Raw genomic sequence first — 17,588 nt, 5'->3', positions numbered from 1 at the left:
CCATTTCCCAGATCCTAAATTTAGCATCTGAATTAAGATGTGCTGTCAGCATAAAATGCACGTGGATCTTGAAAATGTACTACAAAACACATTGTAATACAAAACATTTTTGTATTGATTACATGTTGAAATGATAATCTGGACATATTGAGTTAAAAAATCTATAATGACAATTTATATTATATTGTAATGACAATTTATATAAGTTATATATGTGGCTCACATATTTCCATTGGATAGCATGAGCCTAAGGCACTTGTTGATAACCTACCTTTTATAGGTACATAGGTGTACGCAACCAGAAGCAGAGTGGAAAATATTATTTTTTTTTCATGTTTTATTTATTTTTGAAAGAGAGAGAGAGAGTGAGAGAGAGTTTGCGGAGGAGCAGGGAGCAAGGACAGAGGATCAGAAGCAGGCTCTGTGATGATGTGGGGCTTGAACTCACAAACCATGAGATCACAACCTGGACTGAAGCTGGATGTTGAACCGCCTGAGCCGCCCAGGTGCCCCACGAGGCAAGGTGGACAGCTTGAAGCCTTACATTCTGTTGAGTTATCAGCTCAGAAGTGAGGTGCAGGGTCATGCTGGTACATGCTTACCAGTTGGCTCTCCGGGGTAAAAAGCTCTGTTTCACAGCTTTATTTCATTTCCGTGGTGTAAATACCTCCACCGTGGCCCATCTCAGGCTACCAGCCGGGCATCACCGGGACTTGGGAAGATGTGCTTATGACCGGCCCCCGCCAGCAGGTAGCAGCCGGCTCCGCACGCCGCTAGTCAGGACTATCCGTTAGTTGCCCTCGTTTCTGCAGTCTCTTGCACAAGGTTCAACAACCATAAGTCTAGTTTAGATATTTGTCAGATGAATCACTGCTCTGCTAGCTGCCCGTCTCCTGTTGTTACAGTTTTTTCTTGATCCTTTAACCTTTCTGGAATGTACATTCCTCAAGTCGAGGGTGGATGTGTGACTACAGCAAGCGTTCTCCTCCTTGGCCATCATGGTGCATGTGTTGTGCTGTCCAGATCTGCCTCCGGTGCTGAGTCACTCACTGGCCCAGCTCTGGGGGTGCTAACTGCTGGCAGCCCTCTGAGGGACAGCAAGGGGCTGAAAGGTGTCACTTCCAGGAGTGACGTCCCATAACCCACCTGCACAGTCTCCTTCTGAAGATCTGCTTGCCAGAGAATGCAATCTACAACAGCCATATTTAAAAAAAAAATCAATAGGGGCGCCAGTGGCTCAGTGGGTTAAGTGATCATCTCTTGATCTCGGCTCAGGTCTTGATCACAGGGTCATGAGTTTGAGCCTCAGGGTGGGCTCTGTACTTGGTGTGAAGTCTACTTAAAAACAAAAATCACAGGGCGCCTGAGTGGCTTAGTCAGTTAAGCGTCCCACTTCAGCTCAGGTCATGATTTCACGGTTCGTGGGTTCAAGCCCCACGTTGGGCTCTGTGCTGACAGCTTGGAGCCCGGAGCCTGCTTCAGATTCTGTGTCTCCTTCTCTCTCCGCCCCTCCCCCACTCATGCTCTGTTTCTCTCAAGAATAAATACACATTCAAATATTAAAAAAAAAAACAATAACATTGCTGTTTTCTCTCAGCATCTTTTTGTTTTTTTCACTTCATCAGCCAGTTTTTTTGTGTCGACTACAATAAGGATCTGCTCGTACATCTCCTCTGCCTTATAAGACAGAAGGTGTACCAGCAATGTAAGTCAACAAGCTCTCTCTGAGAACATTCCTAAAAAATCAAGGTTCTTATTGGCAGTTGTAAAGGACTTTCCAAATATGTCTAGAAGCCCTCTGTTCTTGAATACTCCCTGGTAGTTTCTGTTTGGTTGTGGCTTAATGAAGCAATTGCCACCTTAAATTACTGAATCCGGGGCTATGAGTCTTTCACAGTTTTTGGAAAAGTCTCAGCCACTGCTTTATACTGGATTTTCCCTGTCTCTTTGCTCTTTCTGTCTGGAATTGGACAAATCCTCCATGGCTTTATCTCTCTGTGCTGCAGTCTCTACGGGTTGTGTATCACGTTGGTTAATTATCTCTTTGTTAGCAGTTTAATTTAATTTCAGTGATTACTTTTTAGTTTCTGGAAGTGCTATTCTTTCCTTTTACAAATCTGTTTATTTTTTATAATCTGTTGCTCCTTACCCATGCTTTCCATTCCGTCTCTCATTTCTTTTTTTAAATTAATTAATTAAGAGAGTGAGGGAGAGAGAGTGAGCAAGGGAGAGAGAGTGAGCAAGGGAGAGAGAGTGAGCAAGGGAGAGAGGAAGAGAGAGAGAATTCCAAGCAGGGCTCTTGCTCCACACAGAGCCTGATGCAGGGCTCGAACTCGGGAACCGTGAGGTCATGACCGACTGAGCACCCAGGGGCCCCCTCTTTCATTTCTATAAACATATTGTGCCTCTTCTGCATTTGATGATTCTGGGTGTCTTCTGACCCTTACGTGCAAGCTCATATTCACCGCGGCCTCTGAGTGGGTTTTTGCGACCCATTCCGAGGATGCGTTCCTCCAGAACGAGCCCGAGTTTGCTTCTGTCAGCCGCCTTGCTATGATTTTCGTACAGCTGCATGACGTTCCGGGGCCACGCATGATGTACCTGACGTCGGCTCTGCTGACAGCCTCGGGGAGGGACGTACAAGCGCTGTGTAGTTTCTTCTCCTTGGTTCTTAGTTTGGATGCCGCCTGGGGTTTGTTTCTCGCAGGGGCAGGGGCGGGCTCCGAACCACAGATCCACAGATGCGCAGTGTTCCTTGTGACTAACAGTAAAAGTCAGGCACTAAGTTGGCCCGGGGAGCGGCAGTCCTCAGCCCATGTGCTGATCGGGCCTGCTGGAAGTCGCTGCGAAGATGCCCCGATCTTTATGTCTGACGGCACCAGCCTCTCGTAATAAGAGCGAGGGCGGTGAGCCCTTGCTGTGTGCCGGACGCTCTTCTGAGCGCCTCCCAACATCAGCCGGTTGAACCCCGGCAGCGCTGCGGGGAGCTGCGGGCCCGCGGCCCCGGGGCGGGTGGGCGCGCGGTGGGCGGCGCGCTCGGGCTCCGCTCCGTCGGGCTCCCTCGAGCGGGGGCGGCGCAGGGACGCCGGGCCACGTGGTCCGCCGCGGGTCTGCTCTTCAGGGGAGCGCGGAGGGGAGCGCGGAGGGGAGCGCGGAGGGGAGCGGGGAGCGGAGCGCGGAGGGGAGCGGGGAGCGGAGCGCGGAGGGGAGCGCGGAGGGGAGCGGGGAACGGAGGGGAGCGCGGAGGGGAGCGCGGCCCACGCCGCACCGCTGCCCGCACGGGCCGCCGCCGCCACAGCCGCCTGCGCCTCAAGCCCGGTGCCGGGCCACGCGGGCCTCCTACACAGTTACGTTGTTTTGTTCGGGGAAGACTTCATGCCCTTTCGCTCCGGAGGTTGCAGGACTGTCAGCAGCAGCTCTGGCTTCTGCTGCTCCGCGTCTGGAAGGCCCATCAGCGCGCACTGCGCACGCGGCCGGGGCCGGGCCGAGGGGAGCAGCCCTGCGGTACGGCCGCGTCCCCCCTGCCTTCCCGGCACCGCCGAGGGAGGGGCTGCGATCCGGCCGCCCCTCCGGGCACGGGCACGGCAGAGCGGGGCGGTCCTGAGGGTCCAGGTACTTTCTCCTCCCTACGCCTCGTGGCCGGGAAACGGAAGGGTTCTCGGTACTCAAGCCGCAGGGGCGCAGAGCCGGGGAGGCAGCGGTGAGCCCAGAGCGCGCACGCCAGCGGGGTTTGGGCCGCCCGCGACGTCGTCGGGTCGTCCGCGCCCGGCTCTTCCGCTCTGCACAGGCCTCCCGGGCCCAAGAGCGTTATTTCCTAGCCGCGGAGGAGACTGCCAGTCCTGAGTGTCTTCCGCAAAGGATCATGCGTTCAGCCGGTCTGGCCCCTGTGAGAACTGGTCCATCCAGGGCCGGTAGCGCAGTGCTCTTCAGCCTCCTGTTGTGACTCCACCTGCTTTATCGCCGTTGCGCCGAAATCCACACCCGTGAGAGCCGCTAACTGCTTACACCCCACTCCCCTCCAGAGAATCGTCCCTGGCTGATGCGGGTCTGCGGCCACTGCCGTACGCGTCCTGGCTGTGAACTTCTGCCAGTGAACCTGACTTCGTGGGATGGACCACGGTAAGTGTATTTCCTCACGTCCTTCTCTCCAGTCAACGACACGGCAACTGTGTTTAATACAAACTGTTGGCTTTTCATCAGTTCTTATCTTCTCTACCAAATTTAAATGTTGATGCTCTGTGGCCTCCTGGTACCTTAATTATCCCATTTCCATTTTCCTCTTGCCTCTCTCCCGTTCCGCCCTCAACTAAAACATCCTGAGCACAATATTAGGAAATTAAACCCAGCAATACATAGTAAGGCCATGAGATCAAGAGCAGGTGGAGTTTATCCTAGAAATGCAGGGTTGGTTTAGTACAATTCTCCATATTAACAGAATAAACAGAAAAACTATGTGCTCATCTCTATAGATACAGCTCCCATTTATGATTTTTAAAAAAGCTGTTAGTAGGGGCGCCTGGGTGGCTTAGTCGGTTAAGCGTCCGACTTTCGCTTAGGTCGTGATCTCGCGGTTCGTGGGTTCGAGCCCCGCGTCGGGCTCTGTGCTGACTGCCAGCTCTGAGCCTGGAGCCTGTTTCAGAGTCTGTGTCTCCCTCTCTCTCTGACCCTCCCCTGCTCACGCTGTCTCTCTCTCTCTCCTAGAAATAAATAAAAATATTAAAAAAAAAGCTATTAGTAAACTAAATTGAATTTAAGTAAATAAATTAAAAAAAAAAAGAAACCTCCTCAATCAGAAAGAACATCTATGAGAAATCTATAGTTAACATCACTTTTTCCCAAGTCAGGAATAAGGCAAGTCTCATCACCATTGTAATAGAGGTCCTACTTGTACAATCAAGGAAGACAAAATAAATGAAAGAAATATAATTATTTTTATCTATTTTAAAAAAATATTTGGAAATTCTTTTTTTAACGTGTTTATTTTTATTTTTGAGAGAGAGAGTGAGAGTGTGAGTGAGGGACGGTCAGAGAGAGAGGGGGACAGAGGATCTGAAGCAGGCTTCAGCTGACAGCAGAGAATCTGATGCAGGTCTCAAATTCATGAACCATGAGATCATTATGTAAGCTGAAATCAGATGCTTTACCAACTGAGCCATTCAGGTGCCCCTGGAAATTCTTTTTTTTTTTTTTTAAGTTTATTTGTTTACTTTGATAGGAAATGCAAGTGGGAAAGTGCAGAGAGAGAGAGGACAGAGAGAGAAAATCCCTAGCAGACTCTATATTGTCAGTGCAGAGCCTGGCATGGGGTTCAAACCCGTGAGCTATGAAATTGAGACTTGAACCAAAACCAAGAGTTGGACACTTAACCGACTGAGCCACACAGGTGCCCCTGTTTTTATATACCGATGACATGTTAGTTTGCTAAAGAAAATCCAGAAGAATCTAAGGATTGACTACAATAAGTGAATTTAGCAAGCTAGCAGTATAAAAGATCCTTGTACTAAAGTTGATTTTATTTCTACTTTCTAAGAACAAATAACTGAATACTCAATTTAAAAATACTATTACCAACTGGAAATCTAAATAAAAAATACTATTTACAATAGCATAAAACTATGAAATATTTAGGAATCAATGTAACAAAAGGTAAGATCTTTATACTGAACACATGGAAATTAAAGAAGGCAATGGATGGAAGGACATACCATGTTCATGGATTAGAAGATTCAATAACAGGGCACCTGGGTGGCTCAGTCAGGTAAGGATCCAACCCTTGGTTTCAATTCAGGACATGGTCTTATGGCTCACGAGTTCAAGCCCTATACCCAGCTCTGCACTGACAGCACAGAGCCTGTTTGAAATTCTCACTCTCTCCCCACTCTGCTCCTCCCCCACTCTCTCTCGCTCTCAAAATAAAGAAATGAACATTAAAAAAAGAAGACTCAGTAACATTGACATGTCAACACTTCTAAAATTGATCTATAGATTGAACATAATGCTAATCAAATTCCCAGCAACTTTTAAAATGATACCCATAATTCTAAGAATTATATAAAAATTTAAAGGACTCAACCAAGACAGTTTGGAAGGAAAACAAAGTTTGACTAATACTATTTGGTATCAGTGCTTATTTTCAACATAAAGTGATCAATACTGTATGGTATTGGGATAAAGATAGAGTAACAGAACACAATACAGAGTCCAAAAAATTCCTCCACATGTAAGCTCCGTTGATTTTTGACAAAGACACCAAAGCAATTCAATGGGGAAGAGAGTCTTTTCAATAAATAGGGTTGGAACAATATTTAGGAAAAAAAAAGAGGGGTGACTGGGTGGCTCAGTTGGCTGAGCATCCAACTCTTGATCTCAGCTCAGGTCTTGATCTCAGGGTCATGAGTTCAAGCCCCGTGTGATCTCAGGGTCATGAGTTCAAGCCCCGTGTTGGGCTCTATGCTGGGTGTAAAGCCTACTTATATACATAAAACTATAATAAAACTATACACATAACACATATATGAACCTTGGCCCTCAACTCACACCACATGTAAAAATTAATCTGGATGAATCATAGTCCTAAGTGTAAAAGTTGATAGCACAGCTTCTAAAAGAAAACATAGAAGAAAATCTTTATGATCTTGAGGTGGGTAAAGATTTCTTAAGTGGGATATAAATTGTACTTTACATAAAAGAAAAGATTGTTAACTTAGGTTCCATCAGAATTAAAATATTCTACTTATTAAAAGAAACTGTTAGTAAAGGCAAAAGGCAAGCCACCAACTTGTAGAAAATATTCATAAGCACACAGCAGAGGACTCATATGCAGAATATGAGTAAAGAATTCCCTTAAGTCAATAACAAAAAGTCAATTGACTTAGTTAAAACAATTTTTTAAAATTTTACTTATTTTTGAGAGAGAGAGACTGAGTGTGAGCTGGGTAGGTGCAGAGAGAGAGGGAGACACAGAATCTGAAGCAGGCTCCAGGCTCTGAGCTGTCAGCACGGAGTCACATGTGGGGCTCGAACTCACAAACTGAGATCATGACTTGAGCTGAAGTCGGACACTTAACCATCTGAGCCACAGGTGCCCCACTGATGTAGTTTAAAAATAGAAGATTTGAACAGTCACTTCACAGAAGATGATATCTAAGTCATGAAAGAGCATATGAAAATATATCCAACACCATTAATTACCAGGGAAATAAAAGTCAGAAGCATAATGAGGTACCAGTACATCCTCACAAGAAGAGGGCAAACTTAGGAAGCTGAGAGTACTCAGTCCAGGAGGGATGTTCAGCACACAGAATTCTTAGGTGTTGCTGGCGGGGGTGTGAAGTGCTGCAAACACTTTGTAAAAGCTTCTGGCAATTCTTTATAAAAAAATAAATATACACCTGCCCAATGGCAGTTCCGTGTCCGGGTACTTATAAAATGGAAATGAATACACAGGTTCACAGAAGGACTTGAACCAAACTGTTCATAGCGTCACCCCGCATAAGGGGTCAAACAGGAAATGACCCAATGTCCATAGCAGGATGGTGAATAAGCAAGTGATGGTGATAAATACCACTTGTCAGTAAAATGAACAGACCGCTAAGATGTGGTACGATGCGGATGAAACGCCGCATAGGTGAGGGAAAGAACCTTTAAGAGCAGTAGTCCCACTTACGTGGAGTGTGAGGACAGACAACCAAAGCTGAGGTGGTAGACGTCAGAGGAGTGCCTGAGGCCGGGGGTGGGCTATACAGAGGAGTATTGGCTGGAAACAGGCATGAATGAACTTTCTGGGGTGATGGAAAGTGTTCTTGACCTCGGTCTGGTTGGTGGTCCCCCAAGTGGACACATTTGTTGAAAATCAGGAGCTGTGGGGCGCCTGGGTGGCTTAGTCGGTTAAGCGTCCGACTTTCGCTTAGGTCGTGATCTCGCGGTTCGTGGGTTCGAGCCCCGCGTCGGGCTCTGTGCTGACTGCCGGCTCGGAGCCTGGAGCCTGTTTCAGTCTGTGGCTCCCTCTCTCTCTGACCCTCCCCTGCTCATGCTGTCTCGCTCTCTCTCTCCTAGAAATAAATAAAACATTTTTTAAAAATTTAAAAAAAAAAGAAAATCAGGAGCTGTGCACGTACGATGCGTGCACCCTGACCGTGTACTGTAAATTATGTGGGTAAAGTACTGCCAGGACAGAGAAGTTGCAAGTAGGCCACCATTTAGGAGGGCCAACATCATCACTCAGAATAGACCTGTCTACATTAAGAGACACTTCCGGGTAAATTTCTTCATTAGCACTCGTTCAAGGCTGATATGTGTTTTATTTGCAAGTTACTGGGAAATCCCCAGTGACTCTCATATTTGCTTTGGAATCGGGAACACCATGTCCCCTTTGTTAGATTTCACTTTTACTTTCAGTTCTAGACTCCTCGGCAGAATTTCTGTGTGTCTCTTTAACTAAGAATGTACCGGCTTATAGTGAAATAGCTTTGGACTGGGGCTGAAGTTGTTACAGCATTTAGCACTGTGTGAAATTCCTTCCAGAGAAGGAGTATTTTTGCATCATGATTGCCCTCAAGGGAAACAAATATTTTAAACTTGATTTAAATGGAATAGGATATTGAGAGCGCAGCACTGTTAAGAGTCCTCAAAGTTCCGGACCAGGAATAGGGAGAACATGCCTCTCCTACCCGGCCTAGACGTGGGCAGCAGCGGAAGCCGGTAAACCAGACAGTGATGGCCCCGTGTGTCTGTCTTGTCATTCCTCGCTTCCTCCTGTGTGTTCAAGAGTATTGGAGAGAAAATATATTTAGGTGATATTTGGGTGCTGGAAGGAAGAGTAGAGTTTTTATGTAAAATAGTTGGGATATTCACAGAGTTGGAGGGAAAAGGTAAATTATGTTACACTATTTAAAAAAAACGGGTGCAGGTTTAGGATAGAGAAGGTCCAAGTGGATACACTGACTCCATTTGTGTCATTCAGTCAACAGAGATTTATTGAACACTCACTGTTTACAGGTGGTGAACAAAATACATGCTGGCCTCGCTCCTATGCAACTCAGAATTGTGACAGGAAAATAATTACCTTTAAAAAATCAATCACCACGCCGCCCGGGTGGCTCAGGTGGTTAGGCTTCCGACTCTTGATTTTGGCTCAGCTCATGATCTCATGGTTTGTGGGATCGAGCCCCGCATCTGTGCTGATGGTGCAGAGCTGGCTTGGGATTCTGTCTTTCTTCCTCTCTCTCTGCCCCTCCCCTGCCCCTTTTCTGTCTCTCTCCAAATAAATAAACAAACGTTAAAAAAAAACCCATCATTAAAGTCTTGTCAACTGTGGCAGAGGAGGAGGCCTGGCGGTCCGCTCCAGGGCCTGGCAGCTGGGCGTCCACTCTCATTGTGCCGAAGCACCTGGCAAGCCAGTCCCAGCAGATTCCTTAGGCCACGGACCTTCAGTCGGGATGGGGCACCCTTGGGCAGGCTCATCAGGTCCTCAGAAAGATGAGCCACAGGAAAGTGGGGACTTAGTTTTAAGGGAATTGACAGCTTGATGCTTCAAGTCCACACGTGGCTCTTCCTAAACCCGAATAGCCTGAAAACAAGAGCTGCTACAGGGGGCCAGGCTGCCCTGCCTTCTCACTGACTGTTCACAGTGGTGGGGGCTTCTTGAAAACACAGGCTCCGTGCTCACCCTTCTTGGCTCCTAAAATTGTGTCTTGCCCCAGGTGTAAAGTCTTCCTGGACAATTGGGGGATAATTGGCATTAGTGTTGAGAAAATGAATTACTTTCAAATCTGAGTATAGAGCTGCCAGATGAAATATAGGACATCCAGTTCCATTTGAATGTAAGCTAATCAATGAATAATGTATTGTATGGGACAAACTTATACCAAGAAATTATTTGTTTATTTCGAATTTAAATTTAACTAGGCGTCCTGTATTTTAATTTGCTAATTCTGGCAACTCTCTCTGGGAACAAAAGGCCCATGGTTTCCAAGTCACTGATGTCAACAAAATTTATTTTGTCTGCTAGTAACTAATCTTTTCAATTAAAGATCATTAAAGGATTTTTAGAGGTATAAAACAGAAGTTCAAAAATTTGTGAAAAATTGATAAATAACATTTTTCTGGTCCTATCTGTACTTGTTTATGGAAAGAAGGTTTTCAACACTTACAATCTTTAGAAATAAGAAAAGGAACAGGATCTACGCTGAACCACATCATAGTCTAGCGATAGGTAATACTCATGAACACACAGTTGAACAAATTGTTCAAATATAAGCTGACACTCCCAGTAAGATTGTACTTGTAATAGAATTTTACTTTTTATATTCAGTAATTATCAATACTTATGATTCTATATTGTTTTTTTCACTTTTAAATTAAAAAAATTTTTAATTTTATTTATTTATTGAGAGAGAGAAAGAGAGGGAGAGATAAAATCCCAAGCAGGCTCTGAGGTGTCAGCACAGAGCTCAATGCAGGGCTTGATCCTATGAACTATGAGATCATGACCTGAGCTGAAATCAAGGGTTATTCACTTGACTGAGCCACCTAGATGCTCCTGATGTATATTGTTTTCCTCAACTGTATAGTTAGTACTGAAACTAGTATTGGTAATGCAATCAAGGAGAAATTTTTTAACACAGGGAAAAAAAAGTAATTTCAAATGTTATTTATTTATTTAAAGAGACAGAGGGGGTGGGAGAGAGAGAGAGAGAGAGAGAGAGAGAGAGAGAGAAAGAGAAAATCCCAAGCAGGCTCCATGTTGTCAGTGTAGCGCCTGAGGGTGGGGTCTGAACCCATGAACGGTGAGACCATAACCTGAGCTGAAACCAAAAGTCAGACACTTAACCAAGTGAGCCCCGCAGGTTGCCCTGCTTGGAAAAAAAATTATTTTCAATTTATACACATATTTGTTTCAGAAATGTGTGCCAGAGTGATCATACAAATGTCCCTTGCAAACACATATTAAAATTCTGTGGGGGGCGCCTGAAAAAAATTATAACACTGTACGTTAGCTATAGTGGAATAAAAATAAATACAGATCTATATGGGTAGTAAATCGTTCAAGGACAAAAGGCAGCGCTACACTATTTCCGGTGATTAAAGAGAGCTCATGTATTGTTTAATGGATGCTGGTGGGTATCAAATGGCTGGCTGTGGTATATGTATTCCACGAATTCGTGGAAGAGAGCCGGGTCAACGGTGGTCTAAAATACCCATGTCTGCATTTTGCAGGTGCTTTCCAACTGTGACAGCTTGTACGCTCTAAAGTTATACGTGTCCAGAGGAATATCGGTGTTTCAAAACTCTTTCGGTGGATACATGATCAAAAGTATATAACGACCACAAAAAGGCTTTCCGCACCTCGGAGGCGAGTTGGAAATGCCTCGCCAGGTTCGGAGCCCGAGCCCGGCAGGCCCAGACGGGACCGCGGCGCGCAGGACTCGGCAGCTGGAGCGCGTGCGCGGGGGGCGCGGGGGGCGCGGGGGGCGCGGGGGGCGCGGGGGGCGCGGGGGGCGCGTCCCGACGAGCGGAACGCAGCGGGCGTCCGCTCTGTGCCCAGGACGGCGCGTCCCTGGTTGGTGTGGTGGGACTTCCTCCGGTGCTCCGCCGCCAGTGAGGCCGGGCGGGCGAGCGCGGGGGCCTCCGTCCCCGGGCGGCGGCGCGGCGCCAGCCTGGGGCCGCAGGCCAGGGAGGCGCGGCAGGTGCGCACTCCGGGGTCCCGGGGGCGCACCGCGGTCACTCACAGGTCTCGGAGCGGGACACCGGCCTACCGGGAGGCACTTTTTATTTAGCCGAGTCCACCCTAGTTACAAAAACAACCAGCCACGCAAAAAAAAGAAAAAAGAAAAAACCCACTCCGGGAAGCGCCGCTGTCTAAGGCACTGGAGCCGGGCGCACAGGGCCCCGCGCTTCCTCCGACCGCTGGCGGGGACGCGCTCCCGGAAAGACCCGCGGGCCCCGCGCGGCGCGGCCCAGGCGCGGAGCCCCGGGGTCGCGGAAATCCCCGGGGGTGGGGCGGGAGGGCTCGCCCGGCCGCGGTCAGGGGAAGCGCGCGTGGTTACCGCCCCGGAGTTCCCCCTCGTCGCGCGAGGAAAGCACCGGCCTCGGCGCCGGACGCGGGCGCGCGGACACGGCGGGTGCGGGTGGGGGTGGGCCGGCGCCCGGCGCTAAAAGGCGGCGACGCTCCTCGGCGCGCACCGGAGAGGCGGACGCGGCGGCTTCCGACAGAACTGCAGGCGCGGCCGGCCGGCGAGCGGGGCCTCGGGGCGGCAGGTGCGTCACGGGTGGCGGGGGCGCGCGGACCTCCCCTGGTGCGGGTGACGGGGCACCGGGCGCGTGCACGCGTGCGCGTGCGCGGGCCTCCCCTGGGGCGGCCGGAGGTAACGGGGCACCGGGGCGCGTGCATGTGTGCGCGTGCGCGGTCCTCCCCTCGCGCCGGCAGGGGACGCAGGAGCAGCTCGGTGGAGCGCGAGGGTCGGTGGGCCCCCCCTCCGCCCACCTGCGCCCCTGCGCCAGCTGGAGGAGAGCCCGCGGGGCGGGTGACCCCAGGGTCCCCGCGCTGGATGCCCGGTGAGCTGCGGCGCAGTGCGCCCCAGAACTTGGGGAGGCCCCCGGTCAAGTCCTGCCTGAACCCGCATATGTTGACAGAGTAGATTTCTGGTCGTTCCCCTGGTGGTCGGCGCGGGGACCTCGTAGCGCGGTCATGCGGTTAGGGCGGTGTTGGGGGCGCCTGCGTGATGGAAAGTGACAGTGGTGTTCCCTTTGCTGTGATTCGCGGGCCCAGGTGGTGTGGGGACCCCCTGCAGACACCACGAGTGGTTTCAGGTTCAAATATTCAGGGTCTCCGGACGTAGTTAGTTATTATCTCCGTGCACAGTGAGGGGCTTTCCTGCCCGAGGTCACCGCCTCCGGCCTAAGGAAACTTAGGAGGTCTGACTTCAGACCCTGGTATGAAACAACCAGGAAGCCAACCTGGGAGCCACTACTGTAAAACTGAGGCTCTTAATGCCGTGCTGGTGACAGTGGGGGTGTCGTCACCGGGCGCGGGGTCAGGTTTGCGCACATTCGCTGTGCACCTTGCGTGCCCGCTGGCTGCGGGCGGCGGGAACGGGCTGCTGGGGAGGAGCGCGCCCCACGGCTGGGCAGGAGCTGTGCCCGAGCCGGGAGAGCTGCCCCCCAGCCCTGGGCGCGGGAAGGGTGCCTGCCGGGAACAGTAAGGGTGAGAAGAGGCTGAATCCGTGACGGGACCGCGGAAGGAGACCGGAGTCCCCAGAGGGTGGCATCGCGGGAGCCAGGGCACCGGGACGTTTCCGAGAGGCAAATGCAAGATCTTCCCTTGGTTGTGGGGAGAAGGCGCTGGTGTTAACACGACAGGCAGCGGTGTTAGGTGGTGGCGGCGGGGGTGTGACTGTACCAGGGGTCCTAGCCCTCGCTCTTGGCCGTGAAGAGAAGGCGAGACGCGGGCACCGCCAGCTGGGCCTTGAACAGCAGGTTTGAACCGTGCAGGCCCCCTTATGTGCCTGTAGTTCCTGGGAGTATGGCAGTGCTGTCGCTGTATTTTCCTTTGATTTTCTTAACATTTTCTTTTTTCTAGCTGACTTTATTGTAAAAATACAGTGCATAGTACATAAACATGCAAAATGTGCGTTAATCGAGTGTTATCAGTAAGGCCCCTGTCAACTGTAGTTTGTTACTAAGGTTTGGGGGCGCAGCAGTTACACTCAGATTTTCAGCAGGCTGGGGAGGGGTGGGTGCCCCCGCCCCTGCATTGCCCAGGACTCAGCTGTGGCTGCTAGAATGGAAAGTGGGGTAGAGAGAGGATTGCTGTTTTCATTTTGGAGCTGAGACAGACTTCAGCTTGCTTGTTACCTTGAGGGAAGGGCCTGCAGAGAGGAGGAGGAAGGTGTGAGGGAGCAGGGGCGGAGAGAGCAGGATCTCTGAGGCAGCGGGTGGGCTGTGAGGGAGAAAGGCTGGGTGTGTGGAGGTGAAGGGACGGGAGGCGCAGCCACCTAGCAAAGGGGCCGGGGCCGGTGGAGGGGACGTTTGAGGCAGGCCCTGCAGAGTTAGAGACTTGCACGGACCACGGAGCTGCCTAGCTGGCCTGGGGGAGGCTGTGGGGGTCCCCAGCCTTGGGGGTGCTCAGGGGTCCCCATCCCGCTGGGAGGGCTGCAGGGGTCCCCATCCTGGGGGTGGGCTTCTGGGGTTCCCAGCCTGGGAGGAGGCCACAGGGGTCCCCAGCCTGGGCGGTGGCCTCAAGGTGTCCCTAGCCTACTTGGGGATCTGCGTTCTGGAAGCGGGTAGGAGAGTTTGAATCGATCCGGGGTGGGCATCTAGGCATATCTTTGTACTTTGTCATACAAGTGTTGTCTGTATTCTCACAAGCATACATGTGCCTTGTGTCCCCCACCCCCCCTGCCAGGCTTCTCAGCCTCAGGCCTGTGCAAGCAGTACACAGTCTCAGATGACAGAGGCAGGTGACAGAGCAAACAGAGCCGGGGGTGTCTCTTTTAAGCAAAACCACGCTTTATTTACACATCTAACACGTAGGAATATTCCTCTCCACAGAGAAATACAGGGCTCTCATTTTTCTCCAAACGCATCTCTTTTTGTCCACCTTGCTTTTTTGTCACTTTTGACAGACCGGGTATTAGAGCAGTCTCCCTCCCTTCCGGATCCTACTGTGAGGAAAACCACAGTGCCCGCTCGGGGACCAGTGGCAGCTGGCACTCCCTGTGTCAGGGGGCCGGGGCGTGTGTCCGCCGGCTGCGTGTCGCCCACTGTGGGCAGTCTGCTTTTCACAAGGACCTGGGGTCTAGAGCGTCACGGGAAGTCTCTTACTTTTAAAACTGCTGGCAGGTAAGCAGAGCGAGTACATCAAGCAACAGCACTGCCCGTGTGACGTGCCCGGCCCCTATAATTGTGCCATGACTGGGGAAGGTGAGCGCAGGCTGTGTGGGGACCCTCTTGTTTCCTTAACTTTTCTATATGTATAATTTCAAAATAAAAGGTTACCAATTTAATAAAATAGTGAGGTCCAATTCTGTGCAAGCCAGACCCAATGACAGCCTTGCTGGCCACGAGCTGGAGCCATCTGGCTCTTACCTGGGACTTCGTGGCCCGTGCAGGGCTCACACAGCACCGTGTCGTGGGCGTGGTAGACAGTCATCGAACACTAGTGCTCTGTTTTGGAGAAAATGTTTAAAAAGAGATCATTGTATTACATCTATCTATGAAGTATTTGGCTTTTAAAACTCTCTCTCTTTTTTTTTTTTACAGGTTGTACAAAAGGGGTGAAGCGTTCTACTTCTAGATTTTTTCCAGTTTTTTTCTGTAAATAGAAACATCTCAAGATGGAGGCCTAAAACCCTATAAAGGGATGTAGTCTAATCTCTGGGAGGTAGTTTTATGCATGAATAAACAAATTAAGTAGTGAACTAGAGTTTTTGTTATCCCAAAGGATGTTATTTTAAAAAACTAGGGTCTAGTTATATGAGGTGTAACTATGAAGTAATGGTGATCTTGACTTTGAATTTGACTGGTGGATATACAGGGGAAGTGATTCTAGCCAGAGCAGAACAAAGAGAAAGAACTCGTGTTTGGTAAAGATCTGAAAATGAACGACAGTTATCTAGAACAAAGAGTAAATATTCACCCCTCTACCATATTAGAGAAATACACAGGTGGGCCCTCTGACAGATTGAGAGACTTCCACGGTGACAAAGAAATGTCCAGAACAAGACTTTGTGGTGCCAGGGACGCCTGGGTGGCTCAGTCGGTTAAGCGTCCGGCTTCAGCTCAGGTAATGATCTCATGGTTTGTGGGTTCGAGCCCCGCGCCAGGCTCTGTGCTGACAGCTAGCTCAGAGCCTGGAGCCTGTTTCAGAGTCTGTGTCTCCCTCTCTCTCTGACCCTCCCCTGTTGACGCTGTCTCTCTCTGTCTCTCAGAAATAAATAAAACGTTTAAAAATTTTAATTAAAAAAATACTTTGTGGTGCCACAAATTTAGAGTATGACACGCTAGCATGGGCGAATGGTAAAGGATTGATCTAGCCATTTATCTGAATATTCGTATGTTAAAAGCCTGAAGTTCAGCTTGTTCAAATAGACTGTTATTTCTGAGAGGGATGACAATGGGAATGATGGCTCGTGGTTCATTTTGGGCAAAGAGCAGACTTACTCCGAGAGAAAATGTTGTCAGACACAGCGGTCAGCACCGGGAGGGTTTCTGCAGCAGTGTTTACCATATGTGTCCACTGCGGAAGTTAGACCCAGTAACTTATCACTGGAATGGAGCCACGTTTCTCATGTCACCTGGAAAGAAAGAGTTTCAGTTGCAGCAGAAACCCCACCGTCTGTGGAAACCGTGTGCGCAAATCATTGCTAGAGAAGTCAGGACGGCCCGTTTGCTGATCTTTGCTCATATTATTGACGCAGAGCCTGTTTACTGAGAGCCAGTCAAAATTGAGAAATTCTGAATTTTCAGAGGGTCTCAGCTTGGCAAAAGGAGTGGATTGTGACAAAGTAAATTTATTATTTTCTTGTGATAAATTCTGGTTCAAGGTATGCTGTCTGTGGAATTTCTGACCAAAGCCGAAATTGTAGACTTTGATTATTCGTCTTAGCCTGCAGACTCAAAGCCATGACTTTTGATTTTTTAATAAACAAATCCAGTATCAGAATAGAAGGTTTCGTATTGTATTTCAACAGCATGAAGCTGAGCCTAAAAAGACCAATTGAGCGAATACATTCTTTTTTGGGAATGTATTTGAATCAGAGTATTTAATTTGCTAAGTTCTAATGGAATCACTCTGACCAAGTAACCAAGCTGTCGACTATGGGAAGTAATTATTGTTTAAGGTATTTTGAAAGAGGCCTTAAGATGCACCAGCCATTTCTTTTCCAACTTAAGCTCTTCATTTGTAGGAAAATTCTAGATGGTTTTATTTCCTGATTAAAAATATTCTAGGAAGAAAAATTACTTAATTTGAGCACGATTTGGGAGAGATTGTATTCCATCGCATCTAAGATGTCATTAATTGTAAAACACACCATTATTTTATGTGCTTTTAAGAAATAAAAGTGCTGCTATGGGGCGCCCGGGTGGCTTAGTCGGTTGGGCGTCCGACTTTCGCTCGGGTCGTGATCTCGCGGTTCGTGGGTTCGAGCCCCGCGTCGGGCTCTGTGCTGACTGCCAGCTCAGAGCCTGGAGCCTGTTTCAGAGTCTGTCACTCCCTCTCTCTCTGACCCTCCCCTGCTCATGCTGTCTCTCTCTCTCCTAGAAATAAATAAATAAAACATTTAAAAAAAAAGAAATAAAAGTGCTGCTAATTAAATATGATATTTATTCGCTGGAAGACACCTGTTGGTAACAGTGATATTTAAAAAGATGCATCTCTTTGCTTCTTTTTGGGCAGGTGTTAGGCTTTTGTTTTTTCCTGGCTACCAAATTTCATAATTTAAAAAGAAGCAAAATAAACACAGTTTGGGCTTTTTTTCTGTAGAGCAGGTACAGAGTGTAGCTTTCCTCCCCGAAAGCAGGCCGGCCGTGTGAGCCCCACACTTGGCCTCCAGGCTGGCCTAGCGCCTTGAGGGGTTCCCACCCAG

At 49.1% G+C, this 17,588-nt stretch overlaps 1 long non-coding RNA gene across 1 annotated transcript; it reads right to left on the bottom strand.

Moving 5' to 3' along the window:
* Positions 1-14,564: 14,564 nt before the first annotated feature.
* LOC120219689 lies at positions 14,565-16,224 on the bottom strand. The gene is made up of 3 exons (XR_005525363.1): positions 16,162-16,224; positions 15,088-15,165; positions 14,565-14,660 (listed from the first exon to the last, which is right to left on the bottom strand). It is a non-coding gene; the product is annotated as an uncharacterized LOC120219689 (long non-coding RNA).
* Between the last annotated feature and the right edge of the window lie 1,364 nt (positions 16,225-17,588).

Source organism: Hyaena hyaena, unplaced genomic scaffold (genome assembly GCF_003009895.1).
Source record: "Hyaena hyaena isolate Hyena2069 unplaced genomic scaffold, ASM300989v1 scaffold_638, whole genome shotgun sequence".
In the NCBI taxonomy this organism is placed as follows: Eukaryota; Metazoa; Chordata; class Mammalia; order Carnivora; family Hyaenidae; genus Hyaena; species Hyaena hyaena.
Note: the sequence above shows the minus strand (reverse complement) of the source record. Positions and strands in the feature narration are given on the sequence as shown.